Here is a 25,272-nt window from a genome sequence, read left to right as displayed (position 1 = left end):
ATAAGAAGAAAATAAAGACAAAATTTTATAACCAAATCTAAAATTAGGTAAAATATTATATGCTAAGTGGGGAGATTCCGTATCATGAAAATCTCAGAAAATTTTTTTTTCTTTTAGAAAATAGCTAGAGCTGTAAGTAAATTGAATTATGTGAACATCTGATGTCAGTGAAGGTTAGGTAAATATCACTGGAATCCACCTGGCTTAAGGAGTAAAATTCCTCTTTTGAAAGTATTTTATTAAAGGAAGAAAAACATTTAATTTTATAATCTCCAAGGAGAAAAATCCTAATGAATAAGTACCTATCCTACAAAAATCAAACAGAATCTGTATTCTAACAGAAGTACTGATGGTCTCACTGAATATTCATATGCTGCTGAGATTTCCCCTACAGCTTGAAGTGAGTGAAAGTTCACCCATAAGTGGCCCCTAGGGACATGCTCCTTGTTCAAAAATTCAATCTCACTATGTGAAGTAAAACCCAGTTGTATGTCAACCTTGAAGGGATGGGTGTTTTTTTATTTGGCATAAGAATGTGATATGTAGAACATGAGCTGGGAACAAAGTTTAACCTAGTTCCCACCCAAAGCCTAAATCCAAATGAATCTCTCTTGGGTTTTATCTGCCTGGTACAATAGAAGCTCTGTCAAGTTAGAAGAAAGCTGTGATGTGATGGGCTATGTAGACTCCTCCCCACAGCAGTGGAGTCAGTGCCAAAAACCTGGAAATTTAATAGGATGAAACCATATCCTGTCTGGACTTCCCATCCTCATTTATACCCAACCATTCCTTGTTTGGCCATCTGAAGCTATTCCAAAAGACATACTATTCTATCAACAAAATGTAGGCAATGTTATTGACAAATGCCATCTACAAATTTACTAGCCTATGTTCCTTCCATTTGCTTCCATCCCATTAGACAACCCTGCTTCTTATTATGTTAACATGGGCCAACGTCTCTGAGAGTATGGCGGGTTTAGAGAGGAATGTCTTACTTGGGCATCTTGCCCACAACTGAGCTGGCCTTAGCTTGTCATTTTAAGTCCCTGAAAATCCAAAGCAAGGAGTGCTTCTGATACAACCTCAGATTCATGTCTAGTTTCTAGTTGTTCACAAAGAAGATAGCATTTTTATATATCCACAGCTGAAGCTTTCATTAGTGACTTGGTCTGACCACAGCATGGCGCCTCATGGAAACTAGAAATATCTGATTTCCTTTTTTCTCCAAATATCTTCTCTTTTACATCCTGTAAAACTTAGGCAATGTTAAGAACCCAGTGACTGCATGGGGAATATACCTTCCTCCAGTTTCAGGGGTTATAAATTAGCATCTGAATATTTCAAGCTATTTAGGAACTTTAAACAATGCAGTTCTAAAACACATTTAATAAAAATGTAGTAACAGCATCAATGAACAATTGTTTATAATAAAAGTAGGTACTTATTCACATCAAGTACCTAGTAATTCAAGATACAGTTGATCCTTGAACAACATGGGGGTTAAGGGCATCAACCCCAAGCACAGTGGAAAATCCAAGTATAGCTATTACTAGTAGGCTGCTGTTGACCAGAAGCGCTACCAATAACATAAATAGTTGATTAACACACATTTTGTATGTTATATGTACCATATACTGTATTCTTACAATAAAGTAAGCTAAAGAAAACAAAATGTTTTTAAGAAAATTGTAAGGAAGAGAAATTTATAGTACTGTACTGCATTCATTGATACCATAACTTTATGTCTGTTTACAACATGAATTATCTGTTAGTCCCTACATCAATATTATCTTACATGACACAAAACACTGTAGATGTTATATGTATTACTAACACTAGACATCAAAAAATGAAAAGATAACATGACAAAGAAATTCATATTTATGGGCTTCCCTGGTGGCGCAGTGGTTGAGAGTCCGCCTGCCGATGCAGGGGACACGGGTTTGTGCCCCGGTCCGGGAGGATCCCACATGCTGCGGAGCGGCTGGGCCCGTGAGCCATGGCCACTGAGCCTGCGTGTCCAGAGCCTGTGCTCCGCAATGGGAGAGACCACAACAGTGAGAGGCCCGCGTACCACAAAAAAAAAAACAAACACTCAAAAAAGAAATTCGTATTTATTTACAGGTAAAACAGTTCATGCATTGATGAGGAAGCAGGAGTAATATGACTGCTTCACAGTAGCCTAGCCTATATGCTAATGAAAAAATGGCTATAAAATTTTTATGGCATACACTCTTACAGTCACATTCATAATACGGTAGTGGAAACATTGTTATATTAAAAAAAATTTACCTGTGATGATAGCTCAATACACATTTTCTCCAATTACTAGAGAGAGGCATACTCTACAGTAACGTAATTCTTTGAAAGCCAAGTTATAAAACAGTAAGAAAACCAGCACATTATTAATTTTATATTAAATATCACTCACCTTATGCCTGTGTAAGAATAGGCTAGTATTTGCATACATTTTATACATTCATGACATACCTTTTTCTTAATTTTTTTGCTATTTTTAAGCTACACAGTTAGCTGCAAGTTTTCTCAAATTGTCCAGATCTCCAAAATTTTTTCACTATATTTACTGAAACAAATCCATGTATAAGTGGACCCATGCAATTCAAACCTGTGTTGTTCAAGATATCTATATGTTGGGACTTGCCCTGTGGTCCAGTGGTTAAGTTTCCACACTCCCAATGCAGGGGGCCCAGGTTCCATCCCTGGTGAGGGAACTGGATACCACATGCCACAACTAAAAGTCCACATGCCACAACTAAAAGAGCCTACATGCCACAACTAAAGATCCCTCATGCCACAACTAAGACCCAGCCCATCCAATAAATAAATAAGTAAATAAATATTTTTTTAAAAAAGATATCTATATATCTCTATAGGTAGGTACCAAGTATAAATGTTTGTATAGCTACATCTCTTCTTATTTGAAATTTGCTTACTCAGATTTGCCAGGTCCCCAAGTAAATTGAGAAGAACTTTGTTATGTTGTAGATAATTTCCCTTCTACAATGTGGTGGCTAGTTTTATGTGTCAATTTGAATGGGCCACAGAGTACCCAGCTATTTGCTCAAACATTATTTTGGGTGTGTCTGTGAGGGTGTTTTGGATGATATTAACACTTGAATTGGTAGACTGAGTAAAGAAGATTGAACTCTCTGATGTGGTCCTCATCCAATCAGTTGAACTTCAGTTGAAGGCTTGAATAGACCAAAAATGCTGACCCTCCCTAGAGTTAAAAAGGAACTCCTCTGCCTGATTGCCTTAGAGCTGGAACTTCTATATTTTCCTGCTTTCAAACTCAAACTGAAGTATCAACTCTTCTTTGTTCTCAAGCCTGCCAGCTTTTAGACCAGCACTTATACCATCAGCTCTCCTGGTTCTCAGGCCTTTACACACAAACTGGAACTAGACAATTGGCTCTCCCAGGTCTCCAGCTTGCCGACTGCATACCTTAGGATTTCTCAGCCTTCCTAACAACAGGAGCCCATTCCTTACTTTATATATATACTTTATAAAGGTCAATTCTTTATTATATGTGTGTGTGTGTGTGTGTGTGTGTGTGTATATATATATATATATATATCTTGTTGGTTCTGTTTCTCTGGAGAACCCTAATAAAAATATGGAAAACCACAAAAATAATTACAAACCCACCAAATAGTTACAAAACTTAGACTTTGGAATTCAAATATAATCAAATGAATAGATATATTCTTCAGTACCTAGTGAGCCCAAAACTGTTGTTGTAGACACAGAAGGAAAAACAATACTTAGAGTCTAGTGAAGGAAAAAAGACTTAGAGTTCAGCTATGGAAAGAGAAACACTATCTAGCTAAGAAAATAAGACTTACATGAAAAAACCAAGGCAAAATAACATGAAAAAATATAATCAAGTGTTAGATGGTAAAAAAAAAAGAAAAAAGATTTTCTTTAATGTAAGAAATGGCCTTGGACTGGACAAAGGTGTCATTGGCATAAAAAATTCATTTATTTCACATCTGCATTTAGTATTTCCTGCTTTATCCATATTATTTCATGTGCTCCTGAAATTTGGAAAACTCAGTAATCTACACTATATTAACTGTTAAGAAAATGAAAAGTCAAGCCACAGACTGGGAGAAAATAGACACAATACATATAAATGTCAAAGGATTTGTATCCACAATATGTAAAGACTTCCTATGAATCAATAATATCAAGAGAGATAATTGGATTTTTTAAATAGGTTAAATATTTGAACAAACTTTTCACAAGAGAAGATAGATTCACAAGTGAGCAACATCATCAGCCATTGAGAAAATGCAAACTAAAACCACAATGAGGGACTTCCCTCGTGGTGCAGTGGTTAAGAATCTGCCTGCCAATGCAGGGGATGTGGGTTCGATCCCTGGTCCGGGAAGATCCCACATGCTGCGGAGCAACTAAGCCCATATGCCACAACTTTGGAGCCTGTGCTCTAGAGCCCACAAGCCACAACGACTGAGCCCACGCACCGCAACTACTGAAGCCTGCACACTCTAGGGCCCATGTGCTGCAACTACTGAGCCTGCATGTTGCAACTACTGAAGCCCACACGCCTAGAGCCCATGCTCCACAACGAGAAGCCACCGCAAGTAGAGAAAGCCCGCATGCAGCAACCAAGACCCAACTCAACCAAAACTAAATAAATAACCCCCCAACACACACACAAAAAAACACAATGAGATACCACTACACACCCACTTGAATGGTTAAATTTTAAAATGTTGACATTGCTTAACATTAGCAAGGATATAGAGCTATTGGAAATCTCATACATTAATGGCAGGAATAAAAATGGTGCCAGCACTTTGAAAAGAGTTTGACAGCTTCTTATAAATATACAACTTATGTGTGACCCAACAAGATATCTCCTCCAAGGTATCAATAAAAGAAATGAAAATATATGTCCACATGAAGTCTTATCTTAAATGCCCATAGCAGCTTTATATGCAATAGTGAAAAAATGGGAAGAACACAAATGTCAACAAGTAAACAAAGATGCAAACTATAGCATATTCATACAATGAAGCAATACACAGCGATGAAAAGGAATGAACTGCTGAGATGTACCACTACAAAGATGAGTCAGAAAAAGTTTATGCCGAGCAAAAGATGGCAGGCGCAAAGAAAGACATATCGTATAATTTCATTTTTATGAAACTCTAGGAAGATAAATCTAAATTATAGATATAGAAAGAAGATCAGCAGTTAGCTGAGACTAGTGGTAATAAGTGGAGCTTGGGATAGAATGTAAAGAAAGTTTTGGAGGTGATGAAAATGTCCTGTGTTTTGGTTGTGATGGTGGTAACATGGAATATACATTTGTCTAAACTCATCAAACTCTGAAATTAAGGTGGGTACATTTTACTGTGTATAAATTATACCTCAATACAGTTAATTTAAAAATCCAAAGTAAATCAAAGTAGTATAGTCTAAAGTTCTTCCCCCAAATACCCACATGAAGGAGTTTCTCATCTCCTTTGAGTCTTTGTTCAAATGTCATTTTCTCAGCAAGAACTTTCCTAACCACTCCATTTAAAATTTCAACCCTTCTTTCCAAGTTCTGATCCCTTAAACTACTCTATTTCCTATAATGCTTAATATCAGCTAATATAGTATATAATTTACTTATATCATATATTTATCATTTATTCTCCAATGAGAATGTAAGTTTAAGATACTTTATTTTTGTTTCTTGTTTTGTTCACTAACGCATCCCAAATTTTTATATGCCTTACACACAGTACATGGTCAATAAATCTTTGTTAAACAAATGAATGAAATTCCAAAGAAAAACATTTTTTTCAGAGTAAGCTAATCTTAACAAACCACTAGATAAAAAGTATTGAGATAATATAGAAAAATATGATTTTCCCAAAAGTATTACATCTAGGCAGTCTTTCTCAAATATGCTCTCAGTGTTACTGATTGACTTTGGGCAACAACTGATACATAATCTTGGTATTGTAGATAGAGGAGAAGGGCTGAGAAAAGTATAAAGACTGAATAAATATAAAGATCATGGTGCCACATTCAGTGACACAACAAAGGAAGTTACACAATGCATCTTGGTAAAATGTCACTTTAATCATATTTACTCTTAGGAATGCTTTAGAAGTTAATTTACTCTAAGGACCATTCAGAGGGATTTATTTAGTTAAGTGTCAAAGGAACTTTAATATATTTACAATAATCCAATTATTTAACTTGTCTAGATCAGTTTTCTCATCTGTAAAATGAAGGGGGTTTAAGACCACTGAATTTTGATAAAACTTCTTAGAGTCTAAATGGTATTTTACGAGTAGAGTTGGACTTAGGTACTTAATGAAAAAATTTTCAAGCTATGTCATCAAAATGTCAGAACACTAGAGAGAAGATCCGAAGTCCACCTGTTCCTCTTACTTCCCCAAGGCTAAACTGTTCTACTCTTCCTTTGATTCTGTGGGTTATCACAGTATTTCTTAAATAACCCTAGTTTCCTAACCAGAGTAATCCTCTGTTGCTTGCAAGCAAGAGTCCTAACTAATAAAGAGGTTAGTCCTCGGAAGTTCCAAACACTAAAATGTGAAAATAACTGCATGGAGATTGAATGACAAACAGTGAGGTTTTCTTACATTAAAGGCTGGGAAAGTTTCAATTCTTGCTACGCTAAACAGAAAAGTTGTTTGATTAAGCAACCATCTGTTGTATTTTGAGACCCAGATAATATGACTAAAGATAAGAATTCCAGGCTGCTGGATAGGAAATGTCAGGATGGTGGAGTGTTTTAGCTACTTCTTTCAGATTTTGATAAAATGTTTCAAGAGAAGGAGGCACAAGGCCTAAGGTATTCCAGCTAAAGGGGGCCAGCAGCAGGGTTATAAAGTTTTGCCAAGAGAGGGCCAGTAATTCGATTGTCAATGTCAGACAGTGTAATAGTGTAATTTGTTTCCTTTGTGTTTTGGCTAGGAATAAATAAAAAGGGGAAGCAGAGTAATTGAGGAAGCTGTCAATAAAATGATCATAGGATTTTACATGGTATAAAAAGAAAAAAATGAAAAGAAAGAAAAATTTTATGAGACAATAAAGAGATTTGTGTAATCCAAATAGTGAATAAATTAAAGTCTATGTAGGGGCTGAAAAATCCCATCCTTCCCATTCAGCCAATTAAATTTTGGAAACAAGATTAGAAATAAGATTGAAGTTGAAAATTGGGTTAGAGCTAAAGTTACCAGATTGTTAAATTAAACCATAGCTGTAATTATGAACGTTCAGTTCTCTATTGACAAAGCAAAGCAGAGCCCCACCATTAAGAGTAAGATCAGCTTACTGACATTAAATATTTTAGAAAAAAATCCTTCTGGAAGGCACAAACCCAGAACAGATCCTAGGCCCTGTTCCTCAAGTCTTTGGCCAATAACTCAAATCTATGACTGCATCACAATCACCAATGTTGAGCAAGTAATGTCCACTTGTATAAGACATTACATTTTTCCCCTACGTAGTTAGGTGAGTTTGAAGCTACAAGAAGTTGTGAAAGCAAAGACAGAAATAATAAGTAAATCAAATCCATATAATTAATTTGGTATAACATTTATAAATAAGTTCTGCAATCATCAATTTTTTTTAGGTTTTTAAATGCTTAATTTGATATTTTAGAGAAATTTATGTATGTATTTATTTTGATAAACAGTGTATTTTATGTAACAGGCACTCTTTTGAGTATTTTAGAAATATTAACCTATTTAAAACAAACACACAGCCAGCCTACGAGAGGTACTGTTATCAGTGCATTTTAGAGATAAAGAAAATGAGGCACAGAGGATTAATTTGCTCAAAGTTATCCAGGTAGTAAGTGGTAAAGCTGGGATTTGAACCTAAGATAGTCAAGTTCCAGAGTTCATACTGTGTATTATCTCCTATGTGATGTGGACTCTCTATTGATTTATTAAGCATGTTGCCTTACTTGAAATTTTTAAATTGATAGTAGAGATGTGATTTTACTTTGAAAGGTATAAAAGACAGATTGATCGATTTGTACACAGTATTTTTAATATTAAATGTTATATGATTTATTAAATTTATAAGTTTACACAATATTTGTTTAGAAGTAGTAATGAAAGATTTAGGAATATTCTGCTTGCTAGACGTGTAAGTCTGAATCTTTATAGTGTTCAGAAAATTAGGTACACTAATTTTTTGAAATATTTAAAATAACATTGTAGATAAGATTATTTATACAGAGGAATTTAATCTGTTAAATTTATGAGTTAATGAATGTAAATCAAACAAGTAAATGTGTGACTGCTGCCATCACATAGATTTAAGTAAAAGAAAATTTGTAAGCTGCACATAGGGCTTAAGAAAAGCCAGGTTTCAATTTTATATTTTCAATAATTTCAGTATTAGTTAAAATCCTAATAAACGTAAAGAGTCCCTTATGTACACAAATGTTTCCTCATGTATTAAAACTTTCCATTGACATAGCTGTAAAGATGGGCTTTACCACAAAAGTTCATGTAAAATCATTTCTGTGGACTCCTGTAATTTTTACTGTATTTTCTAAGTATTTTCTGTAATTGTCTAACAATATACTAATAAAAAATTAGTACATTTAAATTATAATTAATTTCAATTATCAATCCTAATTCATATTACATATATATCCTCCCATCTCAATCCAAGTAAAGTTTAGGATACTATTAATATAGAAGAGCTTAGCTAATCGTAGTATAAAAGTTCAGATTTTCTCATGGATTAAACATGCCGTGCTGTTAGGACTCTGTGGAGGCATGCTTTATTATCTCCTGCTTCATGTAATCATACCTTTAACTTTCTTTAGTGGTCTTTAAAAAAACGTCACAATCTTCAATTGTTTAAGTACTTATCTTTCTACCAATCACATCACTATTTCATCGTGACAACCACACAAGAAAATTGTCTCTAATTAAACCTGTGCAGTTAAGCTAAGGTCTAAGGGGATAGTCAGGGTCCAGGTTGTTGTTAAGAAACTTTTTTTTCCCAAACACATATGCATAATGTACCCGATGATGCTATGCAGAGTGAACACAAATATTAACGCTTTTAATCCACATAACAATCTTATGTAGTGGGTAGTACTATGACCCCATTTTACAGATGAGGAAGGTGAAATACAGACAGCATAAATAAACTGCATCTGATCATACAGTTAGTAAGTAGGGGAGCTGAGATTTGAACCCAGGGAGTCTGACTCTGGGATTCAGATTCACAAAGCCCAGATACAAATGTTACAATTCAACAACACTTTCAGCATTTACTACTGGGTTTCAGGGTCTTCTAAAGAAAAAGCCAAAAGACTTAAAGCAGTTGTATTGTCAGAATAACACCAAATCTTAAAGCAGGGCTGTTGCTGCTCTATCTTTATAGCAATCTCTTGGTTAATAAGTTGTTTTATCTGCCTGTAGAAATATACTCTACAAATCCCCACTCACAAGGGGCCATAAAAGAAATTGTTGATTCTTTCCAGTCCAAGACCACCACTAGGAATATCCCTGTAGTCAGACAAAGCTGGCATTATTGATTGACTTATTGCAACAAGGGAAAATACATACCACAGAGAACCATGGGGAGAGTTCCATAAGAGGGTTTAAGAAATCATCCGTAACAGGATGTTGGCTTGTGTTAGGTGATTTGAGAGAAGGTTCATAGAAGCAGAGATTTCTTTGTTCTCTCCAAGAAGTGGGAGTAAATCTATGATTGGGCGTCTTAAAAATTTCTATTGTGAACTAGTCTTGCAACCACAGCACAAATAAGCTGAAAGAAGCTGTTGTTGAATTTTGGTATAGTAGCAAAGAAGGATATTCACAATCATCTGAAAAGGCTACTAAAATACATCTCCCTTTCCAACTACAAATCTGTCTGAGGCTGGATTTTGCTCATATGCTTCAGTCAGAACAATATATTACAAAAGACTGATTGCAGAACATAAGAATCTACCTATATTCTATTAGAGACTTGAAAAAACAGAAAACAATGCCACTCCTTTCACTTAGTTTTTCTTTTGAAAGATATAGTTTTCTTTTTATAAAAAAATGTTATTTGTAATGATATAATGGGTTTGTCATTATATCAGAAAAGTTAATAACTTAAATTTTTCTCAGCTTCAATTTCTAATATGGTAGATATGATCATTCAACCTATGTCAACAAAAGCTCTTTGGGGTTCTCAATCATCTTTAAGTGTGTTAAGGGGTCCTGAGAACAGTTTGAGAATCGTTGATCTGGTCAAAAGGAACAAAACGTGCAAAATTTTAGAGGCTAAAAGAGATGTAACGTCATTGCAAGAACTGAAAGAAATTCAGTTTAGTTTAACTGTTGAATAGAAGGAGGGAAGTTCTGTAAGAGAAAGTGAGAGAGGTTGGCAAGTATTGAAGAAATGAAGAAAAACACCTGTCAATATGGCACAAACTTATCAGGGACCTTAGCATCTCATGGTTCACCATGAAGGTCCATCACATTTAATAGTTCAGCACCCACTGGTTATGAAGCAATGTCACTGTGAGATCTGCATTTCTGTCACATCATCATCATCATTGTGAAGAACTGCGTTGCCCTCTCCCCACCTCAATTCTTTGAAAGCACACAAAAATTAAGATTTTTTCCAAACAGAGGGTCTTGGTAAAGGGCAAGAGATTGATGAGGCAGAGATATTTACTGTCTGCTTATCAACTATCAATGAGCTAACTTCATGAGAGTATGTTGCACGAAAATAAACATGAAAAGTAATGATTTTAACTACCTAGAATATTATAAGCTAAGCTGTTGACTACTTGAGGTCTCACCTCAACATTTTGATTTTGCCATCAACTTGGGCAGGAACTGAGATTCTCTCTAAATAAATTGTGAAGAGACCAACTTAAATCTCAGTGCCTCTCTAGAAGGAAGTGGTACACAGGCTCCTAAATTTGAGTTTGCTTTCCATATGGGAATGTGAACATATTTCACTGTACTGTAGAAAATAGCCTTGTAGTTTTCCTGTAGCACAACCTAGATAAATTAGAGCAATGAATTTTAGTCATACTCCATTTTTATCCAAGAACAGTGAATTTGTTGCAATTGCTGTTTTTATATTAAGGGATATGGCATTGAACCTGATAAGAAACCAAGATCTACGAGGCTAAAATAGCTTACATGACATATCAGCATGACCTTGCCTATGGAAAAAAGATCACCACAGGGGAAAATGTTGAAGATAAAAGTTAACATCTGAAGAATTCTAACAACTTACCTAATACAAGATCGCAAAATGTTTTTACCTTTACGTCCTTGCATTATTCTTATTACTTCTAACGGGAAAGATACACAACGCAAACACGCATTAAGATTAGTACAAATGAGATTAACCGACAGTTATCCGACAAACAATTGCCACATTCTTGTTTACAAACCACTGATTTAAAACATGTAGAAACTGACCTCATCTTACTGATGCCCTTTCCCTGTTACTTCAGTTTTCAGAACTGTTACCATTTTAACCAAAGCTAACCCCCTAGCCTCTTGTGATAATTCTCATTAATCTTCTTGGGAGAAAGAAAATAACTCCTTTTTAAAAATCCACAACACTAATATAAGCCATACGTCTCAAAGATAATGAACTCACTAGGAAAATGAGTTGTGGCAGCGATCTTCAAACATGCTCCACATTAAAATCACCTAGGAGCTTTAAAAAAAAAAAACCTATGTTTGAGTTCTACCCAAAATTGTGATTAATTGTCCTGGGTAGGTAGGTGCTTAAGTATCAGTTCTTTTAAAACAATAGTTCTCTAACCATGTAATGTCAAGCCCAACTCCATAACAACTGGTCAGACTCTCTGGGATTGGCACCCAATGACAGTTGTGTTTAAAAGCTCACCGGTGTTTCTTAATAGCAGCCTAGGTTAACTTCTGGGAGAATTTCTTCTACAAAATTGCTGAGAGAACCCAAACTCACCTTTAGCAGAAGGACCTATAAATAGGTCAGCTCCCTGGCCTTATGTTTGCAGAACATGCTGTGTTCTGCAGGTCAACATGAAGCTGTATTGTGGTCAACTATACAGAAGAGAGTGGGGCTGTCCTATCTAAGGGACCGGACAAATTATAAGCCCATAAGATTTTAAAAATCTAGTGCTAACAAGTGTTATGGTTTACTTAAACATTACCATTTTGGAAAGAACTCACAAAGAAGATACAAAATCCTTAAGGGAAGAGCAGGAGTTGCTGTTACATGAAAACTAAATATACAAAAATAGTAATTCAAGAGATAAATAAGATAATTATCAGAGGAATGCAGTTGAAGAATAGCAGGGGGAAGAAAAGCTTAATCAGAGGACTTATGGCTACCTGACAGTATCGGATAAATTCTCTTAACCTCTATTTCCTCATCTGTACAAGGGGTTAATACCTACTCCAAGCAGCTATGGGAGAATTCCATGTAAACTCACAAAGTTTTACTCCCATGCTACCCAAAGCGTGGTCCTAGGATAAGTAACATCAGCATTACCTGGGAACTCATTAAAAAGGCAGAATCTCAGGCCCACTGGAAACATAACTGAATCAGATTCTGTATTGAGCAAGATCCTCAGATGGTATGCAGACACATTCAAGTTTTAGAAACTCTTCTCTGTATACCAGCATTATTGTTATTACTAAAGTAGTCATTGTGGGATGACTTCAACATCAAGTCTTCTAATACTGATTCATATACACAAACAAAATAAATTTACACTGAACTTTTCTATTGCACAGATTTTTCTGAAGCAGTGAGCACCTGTGAAGTGCTAAGTTATCTGCAAACACATGCCACAGAAAGGGAAATAAGATGTTAGTTAAAGGGTACAAAGTTTCAGTTATGCAAGATAAATAAGTGCTGGAGATCTAATGTACAGCATGGGGACCTTAGTTAACAATACTGAATTGTATACTTAAAATTTGCTGAAAGAGTAGACTTGAGAGTTATCACAAAGGAAGGAAGGAAGGAAGGAAGGAAGGAAGGAAGGAAGGAAGGAAGGAAGGAAGGAAGGAAGGGAGGGAGGGAGGGAGGGAGGGAGGGAGGGAGGGAGAAAAGAAGGAAAGAAGGAAGGAAGGAAGGAAGGAAGGAAGGAAGGAAGGAAGGAAATAATTATGTGAGGTGATGAGTATGTTAATTAGCTTGGTGGTGGTAATCATTTCACAATGTATACGTATATCAAAGCATCAAGTTGTACACCTTAAATATATACGATATATATTGGTCAATTATACCTCAGTAAAGCTGAAAAAATAATTTAAAAAAATAGACCATCTTTTCTAAGGCTAATTGAAAAAAGAGACCAGGAAATGGAGCTGCACTGTGAGCATCAACTTTAAAAACAAGAACTTCATCAGGAAAAGAACAGATAAGGGATTTTGAAGCTCCACAGAAAAAAGAAATCAGAATTTTTAACCCTTAGCCATATCACATTTCTTTCTTACACAGCATTCTTTTCTAAGATTTATTTTTCAGCCAATTACATGAACTACAGTTGTAACCCTATATTTTGGTAGGCAGAGTATCTCTTCAGATTAGAACAGAAGTTTCCTCAGACTAGCAGAAGTTGGGTGTTTTTTTTGAGATTTGATATGAAAAATGAAATTTCTGCATACGTTATGTGACCATCCATTGTTTCTCTGAATAGGAGGAGAGATAAATACACACATACACACACACACACACACACACACACACACACACACACACTCCTCCATTTTCATGAACCAGATGCCAATGCCATATGTATCTGAAAATAAACAAACTATTATTTTTTACTAAAATAGGTATATAGAATGGCCATATGGCCACTCGCACAATCCTCAACATGAAAAGAGGACCTGACAGGAAAGAAATGTTAAAAGAAAAATACATGTAGTAGGTTAGTAGCATATCAGTGGAAACTAAATATTCTGTGAACATGCTCAAGATCAACTGTATGCATGAACATTTGGCCCGTCCCAAATAAAATGATAAACACTCTTATTAAAGCCTGACTGATCACAAATCTGGATGGGAATTTACAATCTGCTTTGCCTGTAGACAAGCTTTACTTGATTTGACCAGCCCATGAAAGAAGGAAATCCAATTAGACACAGATGGAGGAAAACAGAAACTCACTCTCAGCAGGTTTTTAATTCAAATACAGCCAACTTCATTATGTATAAACATTTGAAGTTCAGGAGGGAAGTAGAAAAACATAAAGGTAAAGACTGAGGAATAAGCTTTTGTCTAGGGCTTTGGATTTAGATCTCTAAGAATTTTTAAATTTTAACCCTTTCTCATCAGTAACTCACAGGAATATCTTTTCAGGCTAGCACTTAAGTGCTTTGCTCCCAGGTTGACACTAGACATAGTCTCCAGTTATTCAATACAACATTCTATTTTTGTCATCGGGTCGAGTTTCTAAATTACTGTTCAAATTTATTATGTACTTAATTGATTTTTTGACTGTTTTTTTACCAGGTACTGAAAGAGGTATGATACATCCTCCCTAGATGATGATGGATTTTTCCAGTTCTCTTTTTACTTTAATTTTTGTTTTATAATATTTTGTAGCCATATTTTCAGTTCATAATTCTTATTTCTCCCAGGTGAATCAAACATTATTTCATTATGAAGAGAATCCATAAAATATAAAATAAGTTTTTTAAATCATCTTTACAGTCATTTTTTTTAAACCTTGAAGTCTATTTTGCGTGCTCGTAATTCAGACACTTTGGAATTTCCTTTTCTTCTGGTTAGTATATAATGATATTTTTCCATTTCTTTTTCTTTCAAACTTTTAGTATCTTTTTGTTTCAGCTGATTCACCTATAAATATCACAAAGTTGGATTCTTAAAATCTAGTCTTACAATTACTGTATTGTAACTGGGGAGTATGTTTTATTTGTATTTATTTTGATTACTGATAAATTTTGATATATTTCTACCATCTTATTTGTACTTTATCATTGTCCTGATTGTCCTATTTCTTCTTTTTTCGCCTATCTTGCCTTATTTGATCAATTGGAAGAAGATTTTTTTCTCAATCCATTACTCCCTCTATTAATTTATATAACATGCTTTTATGCTTATTGTTTTTTTAATAAATTTATTTATTTTATTTATTTATTTTTGGCTGCATTGGCTCTTCGTTGCTGCGCGTGGGCTTTCTCCAGTTGCGGCAAGCGGGGGCTACTCTTTGTTGTGGTGTGCGGGCTTCTCATTGAGGTGGCTTCTCTTGTTGCAGAGCACGGGCTCTAGGCACACAGGCTTCAGTAGTTGTAGCACTTGGGCTCATTAGTTGTGGCTTGCGTGGTGCAGAGCGCAGGCTCAGCAGCTGTGGCGCACGGGCCCAGCTGCTCCGCAGCATGTGGGATCTTCCCAGACCAGGGCTCGAACCTGTGTCCCCTGCAATGGCAGGCAGACTCAACCACTGCACCACCAAGGAAGCCTAACGCTTATTCTTTTAATAAGTTCCATGCATAACTAAATCCAGACCAATTCTAATTCCAGACCAGGTCTTTACTCTCTTCCCCCCCAAATATAAGAATCTTAGGACACATTAATTCTGATATCCCCTGCTAACTCATATGCTATTGCTTTCCAGTGTCTTAGTCCTATCTTGTATTATTAATTCCACTATTACACATTGCATGATATATGTTAGGCTGTATTTCACTCACATTATATGATATATGTTAGACTATATCTCACTATCCTTTTCTCTTAACCTCTCAGTTTTACATTTTTCTGTCTATGCAGTCCAAAAAACTTGAATTATACTCTTACAGATATTCTATCACAACAAATATTTGTTCAGAGCTTTCTCACACAATTATTAACATCTTCGGTCACCATTTATTTTCACCTCTGAGAGCCTCCCTACAGTAAGATGTTTCTTCTGCCTTAAAGAATATTCTTTAGAATATCTTCTAGTGTGGATATATTGGTGATACATGTTCTCAGTTACTGCTGTCTGAAAATGACTTTATTTTACCAGTATTCTTGAAAGATATTTCCACCAGATATATAGTTTTAGGCTGACAGTTATTTTCTTCAGCACTTGGAAGGTATTTAATTGTTTTCTGGTTACTGTTATTAAATAGTCAGCCATCAAATTGCTATTTCTTTCTAGTAATCATTTTTTTCTTTCTCTGCTTGCTTTCAACATCTTACTTTTGCTTTTAGTATTCTACAGTTCACTCTGACTCATCCAAATTAGAATTCCTTCTTATTTATCTTGTTAATTTTGTGTCTTATCTTTGTCTTTCTTTAATTGAAGGGTCTTTCCCAAATTCTGGAAAATTCTTAGCATTTATCCCTCAAATATTGTTTCTTTTCTAGTTTCTCTTACTTCTTCTTCTAGGATTCTAAATAAGTATACGTTAGACGTATTTCACTATCGTGTATGTGTGTGTATGTGTGTGTCTTATCCTGTCTTAAACATTTTCTATGTCTTTTTGTATGTGGTCTCAAAAGATTCAATTATACTCTTCTCTTACAGATTACTCACTAAATTTAGAGTGGTTTACGCTTGACATATTTTTTGAAACAAACAGATTACATGAATCCAGGTAGCAAACCTGTGTGAGGATTAACTTGTACAAATCATCAAGGAGATATGCTCTCCTTTCAAGCAATGCCAAAGGTATGTCCTCTTCTGTGTGGCAGAGCTATTACTCATTTTCCATTGCGTTGAAGTGTGAGTCTTTGAGGTTCCAGTTTTAGCAGAGTCTTCTATTATATTCTTTACATTGAGAAGGTCCTAGATTTTATTTCCCATACATCAAGCCCTATGAACTTTGAAAACTGGGTTTCAATTCTCTTCTTCCTTTGCTTTCCTCTTTTTAATTTAAAAAATTATTGAATTCCTTCTTTTCATCATCAAAAAGCCATGAAGTAGTCCTAAATGAGATGGTGTCTTAGGGAAGCACTCTCCTGCAGGAGGGGATGAACAGTCAGCAGGAGGAGAACATTGGATATATACAGGGAGATGGAGACCATGGGAACTAGCTTCCTCATCGGAGGAGGAAGTACAAATAGCAAAAAAGGGAAAAGCTAGAATAAACCTTGTATTGTTGGATGGGAACTTGAGATAACCATGTAAACTCATGGCTTTAAATGTACACTGAGTTAAATGTAAATGTATGTTTTCTGCGAATATGCATATGTGCATATACACATATGTCTTAACTTTTCCACTGACAGAGCTTGGGAAGAGCGACACTTCATTAGCATCATGCACAAGTCCCACTTAGATCTTGGTTTCTGAATACTGTTTTCCACTAAATGGAATTGGGGTGTTTGGAAAAAATAGGTGAATCCTGGGCTAGAGCACATGAATAGAAAGATGACCTTAGAATCTCTTGTACCAAAGAGTAATGAAGTATGCAAATAATGAAGTCATGGAAAAACAACACAAATGCCAACTTGAAGTCACTCACATTGGCTAAATCTGGGAGAATTAATGTATCAAAACAAATAGTGGAAAGAGGGAGGAACCAAGATGGTGGAGTAGAAGGACGTGCTCTCACTCCCTCTTGTGAGAACACCAGAATCACAACTAGCTGCTGGACAGTCATTGACAGGAAGACACTACAACTCACCAAAGAAGATACCCCACATCCAAAGACAAAGGAGAAGCCACAATGAGACGGTAGGAGGGGCGCAATCACAGTAAAATCAAATCCCATAACTGCTGGGTGGGTGACTCACACACTGGAGAACACTTATACCACAGAAGTCCACCCACTGGAGTGAAGGTTCTGAGCCCCATGTCTGACTTCCTGACCTGGGGGTCCGGCAACAGGAGGAGGAATTCCTAGAGAATCAGACTTTGAAGCCCAGTGGGATTTGATTGCAGGACTTTGACAGGACTGGGGGAAACAGAGACTCCACTCTTGGAGGCCACACACAAAGTGGTGTGCATATCAGGACCCAGGGGAAGGAGCAGTGACCCCAGGGGAGACTGAACCAGACCTACCTGCTAGGGTTGGAGGGTCTCCTGCAGAGGCGGGGGTGGCTGGGGCTTACCGTGGGGACAAGGACACTGACAGCAGAAGTTCTGTGAAGTACTCCTTGGCGTGAGCCCTCCCAGAGTCTGTCATTAGCTCAACAAAGAGCCCAGATAGGCTCCAGTGTTGGGTTGCCTCAGGCCAAACAACCAACAGGGAGGGAACCCAGCCGCACCCATCAGCAGACAAGCAGATTAAAGTTTTACTGAGCTCTGCCCAGGAAAGCAACAGTCAGCTCTATCCACCACCAGTCCCTCCCCTCAGGAAACTTACACAAGCCTCTTAGATAGCCTCATCCACGAGAGGGCAGACAGCAGAAGCAAGAAGAACTACAATCCTGCAGCCTGTGGATCAAAAACCACATTCACAGAAAGATAGACAAGACGAAAAGGCAGAGGGCTATGTATCAGATGAAGGAACAAGATAAAACCCCAGAAAAAACAACTAAATGAAGTGGAGATAGGCAACCTTCCAGAAAAAGAATTCAGAATAATGACAGTGAAGATGATACAGGACCTCGGAAAAAGAATGGAGGCAAAGATCAAGAAGATGCAAGAAATGTTTAACAAAGACCTAGAAGAATTAAAGAACAAACAAAGAGATGAACAATACAATAACTGAAGTGAAAAGTACACTAGAAGGAATCAATAGCAGAATAACTGAGGCAGAAGAACGGATAAGTGACCTGGAAGACAGAATGGTGGAATTCACTGCTGCAGAACAAAGAAAAGAGAATGAAAAGAAATGAAGACAGCCTGAGACCTCTGGGACAACATTAAGCGCAACAACATTTGCATTATAGGGGTCCCAGAAGGAGAAGAGAGAGAGAAAGGACCTGAGAAAATATTTGAAAAGATTATAGTTGAAAACTTCTGTAACATGGGAAAGGAAATAGCCACCCAAGTCCTGGAAGCACAGAGAGTCCCATACAAGATAAACCCAAGGAGAAACACACCAAGACACATAGTAATGAAATTGGCAAAAATTAAAGACAAAGAAAAATTATTGAAAGAAGCAAGGGAAAAACAACAAATAACATACAAGGGAACTCCCATAAGGTTAACAGCTGATTTCTCAGCAGAAACTCTATGAGCCAGAAGGGAGTGTTATGATATACTTAAAGTGATGAAGGGGAAGAACCTACAACCAAGATTACTCTAGCCGGCAAGGATCTCATTCACATTCGATGGAGAAATCAAAAGCTTTACAGACAAGCAAAAGCTAAGAGAATTCAGCACCACCAAACCAGCTCTACAACAAATGCTAAAGAAACTTCTCTAACTGGGAAACACAAGAGAAGAAAAGGACCTACAAAAACAAACGCAAAACAATTAAGAAAATGGTCATAGGAACATACATATCAATAACTACCTTAAACGTGAATGGATTAAATGCTTCAACCAAAATACACTTTCTTCTCAAGTGCACACGGAAAATTCTCCAGGATAGATCACATCTTGGGTCACAAATCAAGCCTCAGTAAATTCAAGAAAACTGAAATCATATCAAGCATCTTTTCTGACCACAATGCTATGAGATTAGAAATCAATTACAGGGAAAAAAAACCATAAAAAACACAATCACATGGAGGCTAAACAATATGTTACTGAACAACCAAGAGATCACTGAAGAAATCAAAGAGGAAATCAAAAAATACCTAGAGACAAATGACAATGAAAACACGACGGTCCAAAACCTACGGGATGCAGCAAAAGCACTTCTAAGAGGGAAGTTTATAGCTATACAATCCTATCTCAAGAAACAAGAAAAATCTCAAATAAACAATCTAACCTTACACTTAAAGGAACTAGAGAAAGAAGAACAAACAAAACCCAAAGTTAGCAGAAGCAGAAGGAAAGAAATCATAAAGATCAGAGCAGAAATAAATGAAATAGAAACAAAGAAAACAATAGCAAAGATCAATAAAACTAAAAGCTGGTTCTTTGAGAAGATAAACAAAATTGATAAACCATTAGCCAGACTCCTCAGGAAAAAGAGGGAAAGGACTCAAATCAATAAAATGAGAAATGAAAAAGGAGAAGTTACAACAGACACCACAGAAATACAAAGCATCCTAAGAGACAACTACCAGCAACTCTATGCCAATAAAAAGGACAACTTGGAATAAATGGACAAATTCTTAGAAAGGTATAACCTTCCAATACTGAACCAGGAAGAAATAGAAAATATGAAAGACCAATCACAAGTAATGAAATTGAAACTGTGATTAAAAATCTTCCAACAAACAAAAGTCCAGGACCAGACGGCTACAAAGGTGAATTCTATCAAACATTTAGAGAAGAGCTAACACCCATCCTTCTCAAACTCTTCCAAAGAATTGCAGAGGAAAGAGCACTCCCAAACTCATTCTATGAAGTCACCATCACCCTGATACCAAAACCAGACAAAGATACTACGAAATAAGAAAATTACAGACCAATTTCACTGATGAATATAGATGCAAAAATCTTGAACAAAATACTAGCAAACAGAATCCAACAACACATTAAAAGGATCATACACCATGATCAAGTGGGATTTATCCCAGGGATGCAAGGATTCTTCAATATATGCAAATCAATCAGTGTGATACACCATATTAACAAATTGAAGAAGAAAAACCATATGATCATCTCAATAGATGCAGAAAAAGCTTCTGACAAAATTCAACACCCATTTACGATAAAAACTCTCCAGAAAGTGGGCATAGAGGGAACCTACCTCAACATGATAAAGGCCATATACGAGAAACCCACAGCCAACATCAATCTCAATGGTGAAAAACTGAAAGCATTTCCCTGAAGATCAGGAATGAGACAAGGGTGTCCACTCTCACCACTATTATTCAACATAGTTTTGGAAGTCCTAGTCATGGCAATCAGAGAAGAAAAAGAAATAAGAATACAAATTGGAAAAGAAGGAGTAAAAATGTCACTCTTTGCAGATGACATGATACTATACATAGAGAATCCTAAAAATGCCACCTGAAAACTACTGGAGCTAATGAATGAATTTGGTAAAGTTGCAGGATACAAAATTAATGCACAGAAATCTCTTGCATTCCTATACACTAACGATGAAAAATCTGAAAGAGAAATTAAGGAAACACTCCCATTTACCATTGCAACAAAAAGAATAAAATACCTAGGAATAAACCTACCTAAGGAGACAAAAGACCTGTATGCAGAAAACTATAAGACACTGATGAAAGAAGTTAAAGATGATACCAACAGATGGAGAGATATACCACGTTCTTGTATTGGAAGAATCAATATTGTGAAAATGACTACAGTACTCAAAGCAATCTACAGATTCAATGCAATCTCTATCAAATTATCAATGGCATTTTTTATGGAACTAGAACAAATCATCTTAAAATTTGTATGGAGACATAAAAGACCCTGAATAGCCAAAGCAGTCTTGAGGGAAAACAACAGTGCTGGAGGAATCAGACACCCTGACTTTAGACTATATGACAAAGCTACAGTAATCAAGACAACACGGTACTGGCACAAAAAACAGAAACATAGATCAATGGAACAAGATAGAAAGCCCAGAGATAAATCCATGCACCTATGGTCAACTAATCTATGACAAAGGAGGCAAAGATATACAATGGAGAAAAGACAGTCTCTTCAGTAAGTGGTGCTGGGAAAACTCGACAGCTACATGTAAAAGAATGAAATTAGAACACTCCCTAACACCATACACAAAAATAAACTCAAAATGGATTCGAGACCTAAATGTAAGACCGGACGCTATAAAACTCTTAGAGGAAAACATAGGTAGAACACTCTTTGACATAAATCACAGCAAGATCTTTTTTGATCCACCTCCTAGAGTAATGGAAATAAAAACAAATATAAACAAATGGGACCTAATGAAACTTCAAAGCTTTTGCACAGCTAAGGAAACCATTAACAACACGAAAAGACAACCCTCAGAATGGGAGAAAATATTTGCAAATGAATCAACGGACAAAGGATTAATCTCCAAAACATATAAACAGCTCATTCAGCTCAATATTAAAGAAACAAACAACCCAATCCAAAAATGGGCAGAAGACCTAAATAGACATTTCCCCACAGAAGACATACAGATGGCCAAGGAGCACATGAAAAGCTGCTCAACATCACTAATTATTAGAGAAATGCAAATCAAAACTACAATGAGGTATCACCTCACACCGGTTAGAATGGGCATTATCAGAAAATCTACAAACAACAAATGCTGGAGAGGGTGTGGAGAAAAGGGAACCCTCTTGCACTGTTGGTGGGAATGTAAATTGATACAGCCACTATGGAGAACAGTATGGAGGTTCTTTAAAAAACTAAAAATAGGGCTTCCCTGGTGGTGCAGTTGTTGAGAGTCTGCCTGCTAATGTAGGGGTCACGGGTTCGAGCCTTGATCTGGGAGGATCCCACATGCCACGGAGCAACTAGGCCCGTGTGCCACAACTACTGAGCCTGTGCTCTGCAACAAGAGAGGCCGCGACAGTGAGAGTCCTGCGCACCGCGATGAAGAGTGGCCCCCACTTGCCACAACTAGAAGAAAGCCCTCGCACAGAAACGAAGACCCAACACAGCCACAAATAAATAAATAAAACAAATGGAAAAAAAAAAAAAAAACTAAAAATAGAATTACCATATGATCCAGGAATCCCACTACTGGGCATACACCCAGAGAAAACCATAATTCAAAAAGACGCATGCACCCCAATGTTCACTTCAGCACTATTTACAATAGCCAGGTCATGGAAGCAACCTAAATGCCCATTGACAGATGAATGGATAAAGAAGATGTGGTACCTATAAGCAGTGGAATATTACTCAGCCATAAAAAGGGACAAAATTGGGTCATTTGTTGAGATGTGGATGGATCTAGAGACTGTCATACAGAGTGAAGTAAGTCAGAAAGAGAAAAATAAATATCGTGTATTAACACATGTATGTGAAACCTAGAAAAATGGTACAGATGAATCCGTTTGCAGGGCAGAAGTTGAGACACAGATGTAGAGAACAAACCTATGGACACCAAAGGGGGAAAGCCATGGGGGGGATGGGGGTGGTGGTGTGATGAATTGGGCGATTGGAATTGACATGTATACACTGATGTGTATAAAATTGATGACTATTAAGAACCTGCTGTGTAAAAAAATAAATAATATAAAATTCAAAAAAAAAAAGAAACTCAAAGAAAAAAAACAACAAATAGTGATAGTAATGGATTATATCCTACTTTTTATATAGGAACCCAAAGTCCACACTAATATAAATTAATAAATAAGTAGAAGCCATCCAATAAATACTGAAGGAATGCTATATTAGAAAAATCACCATTTGACAACCATACTAGTAATAATTAATTCAATCAAGAAACATTAACGGATGCTAAAATTAGTCGGTAAAAGTTAAGAAACAAGATTTTGTATAGTCCCTAGGTATCTCCCCACAAAATAATTATTTAAAAGGGAGGAATATTGGGGGTAAATTTACAGTGGAGACACCTGGCAGGCAACATCTAAATAAAGTGGTCAAATTTAACACAATCAATAAAGGGATGAATGGACATCATGTGCCACCCAATAGGGTTCAATGATATTTGGGGGGTAAAAAAATGTATAATCTAGGACTGATGGTAAAGAAACATAAGACTAACTCAAATTGAGGGGAATTCTACAAAATGACTGGTCTAGAATCTGCAAACCATCAATGTGGTGAAAGTCAAACACTGAGGTACTGTTCCAGGTTGAAAGAGAAAGACATGACAACAGGTGTAATGCATAATCCAGGATTGGATCCTTTGCTATTAAACAAACATTACTGGGACAATTAGCAAAACTTGAATGGAGTCTCTGAGAGAATGATAAATAGTTCTCTGTGTTATTCTTGCACCTTTTTTGTAGTTTTAAATTATGTTGAAATAAAATAATAAAAGCCAAACAACCAGAAGTCTAGGGTCACTTAGGGTGTAGCAGATATCCTCAGGGCAAACCTTCGCTTCCCAGTACTCCTGCTTTCACTTAGGTTTTGGCCTGTATGGATTTGTTTTCTTGTCAGCTCAGTGATGCATTTGAAAAGATATATTTTATCTAACATCTTCAGTTGTCTTCAGTAGAAGAAATATTTAGAGTATACTTTAATACAGTTGACTCTTGAACAACATGAGGGGAAGGGGTGCTGACCCTCTGCACAGTAGAAAATGGCATATAACTTTATGTCAGCCCTCCATATCAGCAGTTTTGCATCTGTGGATTCAACCGACTGCAGATTGTGTAGTACTTATTGAAAGAAATCTGCATATAAATGGACCGGTGCACTTCAAACCTGTGTTGTTCAAGGGTTAACTGTATATTTTTGTTCTACTTTTTTCATTCTTTCTTTACGAAATATCAATGTGTGTGTATCTCCTTTGACGTTCTGGAACACTCTCTGTATTCCTTCTTTTTTTTTGACTCAATGTTTTCTGGGGTTTTTTAAAATTTATTTGTTCAATTTCCTAGGACCTGTTTTTCATACCCCTAATTCCATATTCAGCGACATCTAGTCTTCAGTTTTCTTTTTGCTAATCCATCTATGTTTTTCACTTCTGATGTGGTTTTGTTTATTTCTCATGGTTCTTCAAGGAGTGCTTCCAACAATATTTTTATTATGTTCTATTGTCTTATTTCCACTTTGAGCATTTATTTCAGGGTAGCCACTATGGAACTTTATAAAGACTCTCTATCCTAATTTTTGTCTGCTTAATGGTAAAATATTTCTCATCTGAACCAATTTTCAGTCCTTTATTTGTCATATTCCTGTTAATATTTTTTCTTACACCATATTGAGAGGTCCCATTCTAGTTACTTTCTGGTTATTACTAGATTTTTAGTGCCAGCTAAGTTGTTGAAAGAATGCGGACAGCCTTGAAGAATGAACTATAGACCTACCTTGGAGGTATTGTGGGTTCAGTTCCAGACCACCACAATAAAGCAAATATCACAATAAAGTGAGTCACACAAATTTTTTGGTTTCCTACTGCATATAAAAGTTGTTTACACTATGCTGTAGTCTATTATGTGTGCAGTAGCATTATGTTTAAAAAGAAAGTACATACCTTAATTTAAAAAACTTTACTTCCAAAAATGCTAACCATTATCTGAGCCTTCAGCAATTCATAGTAACATGAAAGATCACTAATCACAGATCACCATAACAAATATAATAACCAAAAGTTTGCAATATTGCAAGAA

This window comes from Leucopleurus acutus (genome assembly GCF_964270905.1).
Source record: "Leucopleurus acutus genome assembly, chromosome: 17".
In the NCBI taxonomy this organism is placed as follows: domain Eukaryota; kingdom Metazoa; phylum Chordata; class Mammalia; order Artiodactyla; family Delphinidae; genus Leucopleurus; species Leucopleurus acutus.
This window is presented reverse-complemented; position numbering follows the sequence as displayed.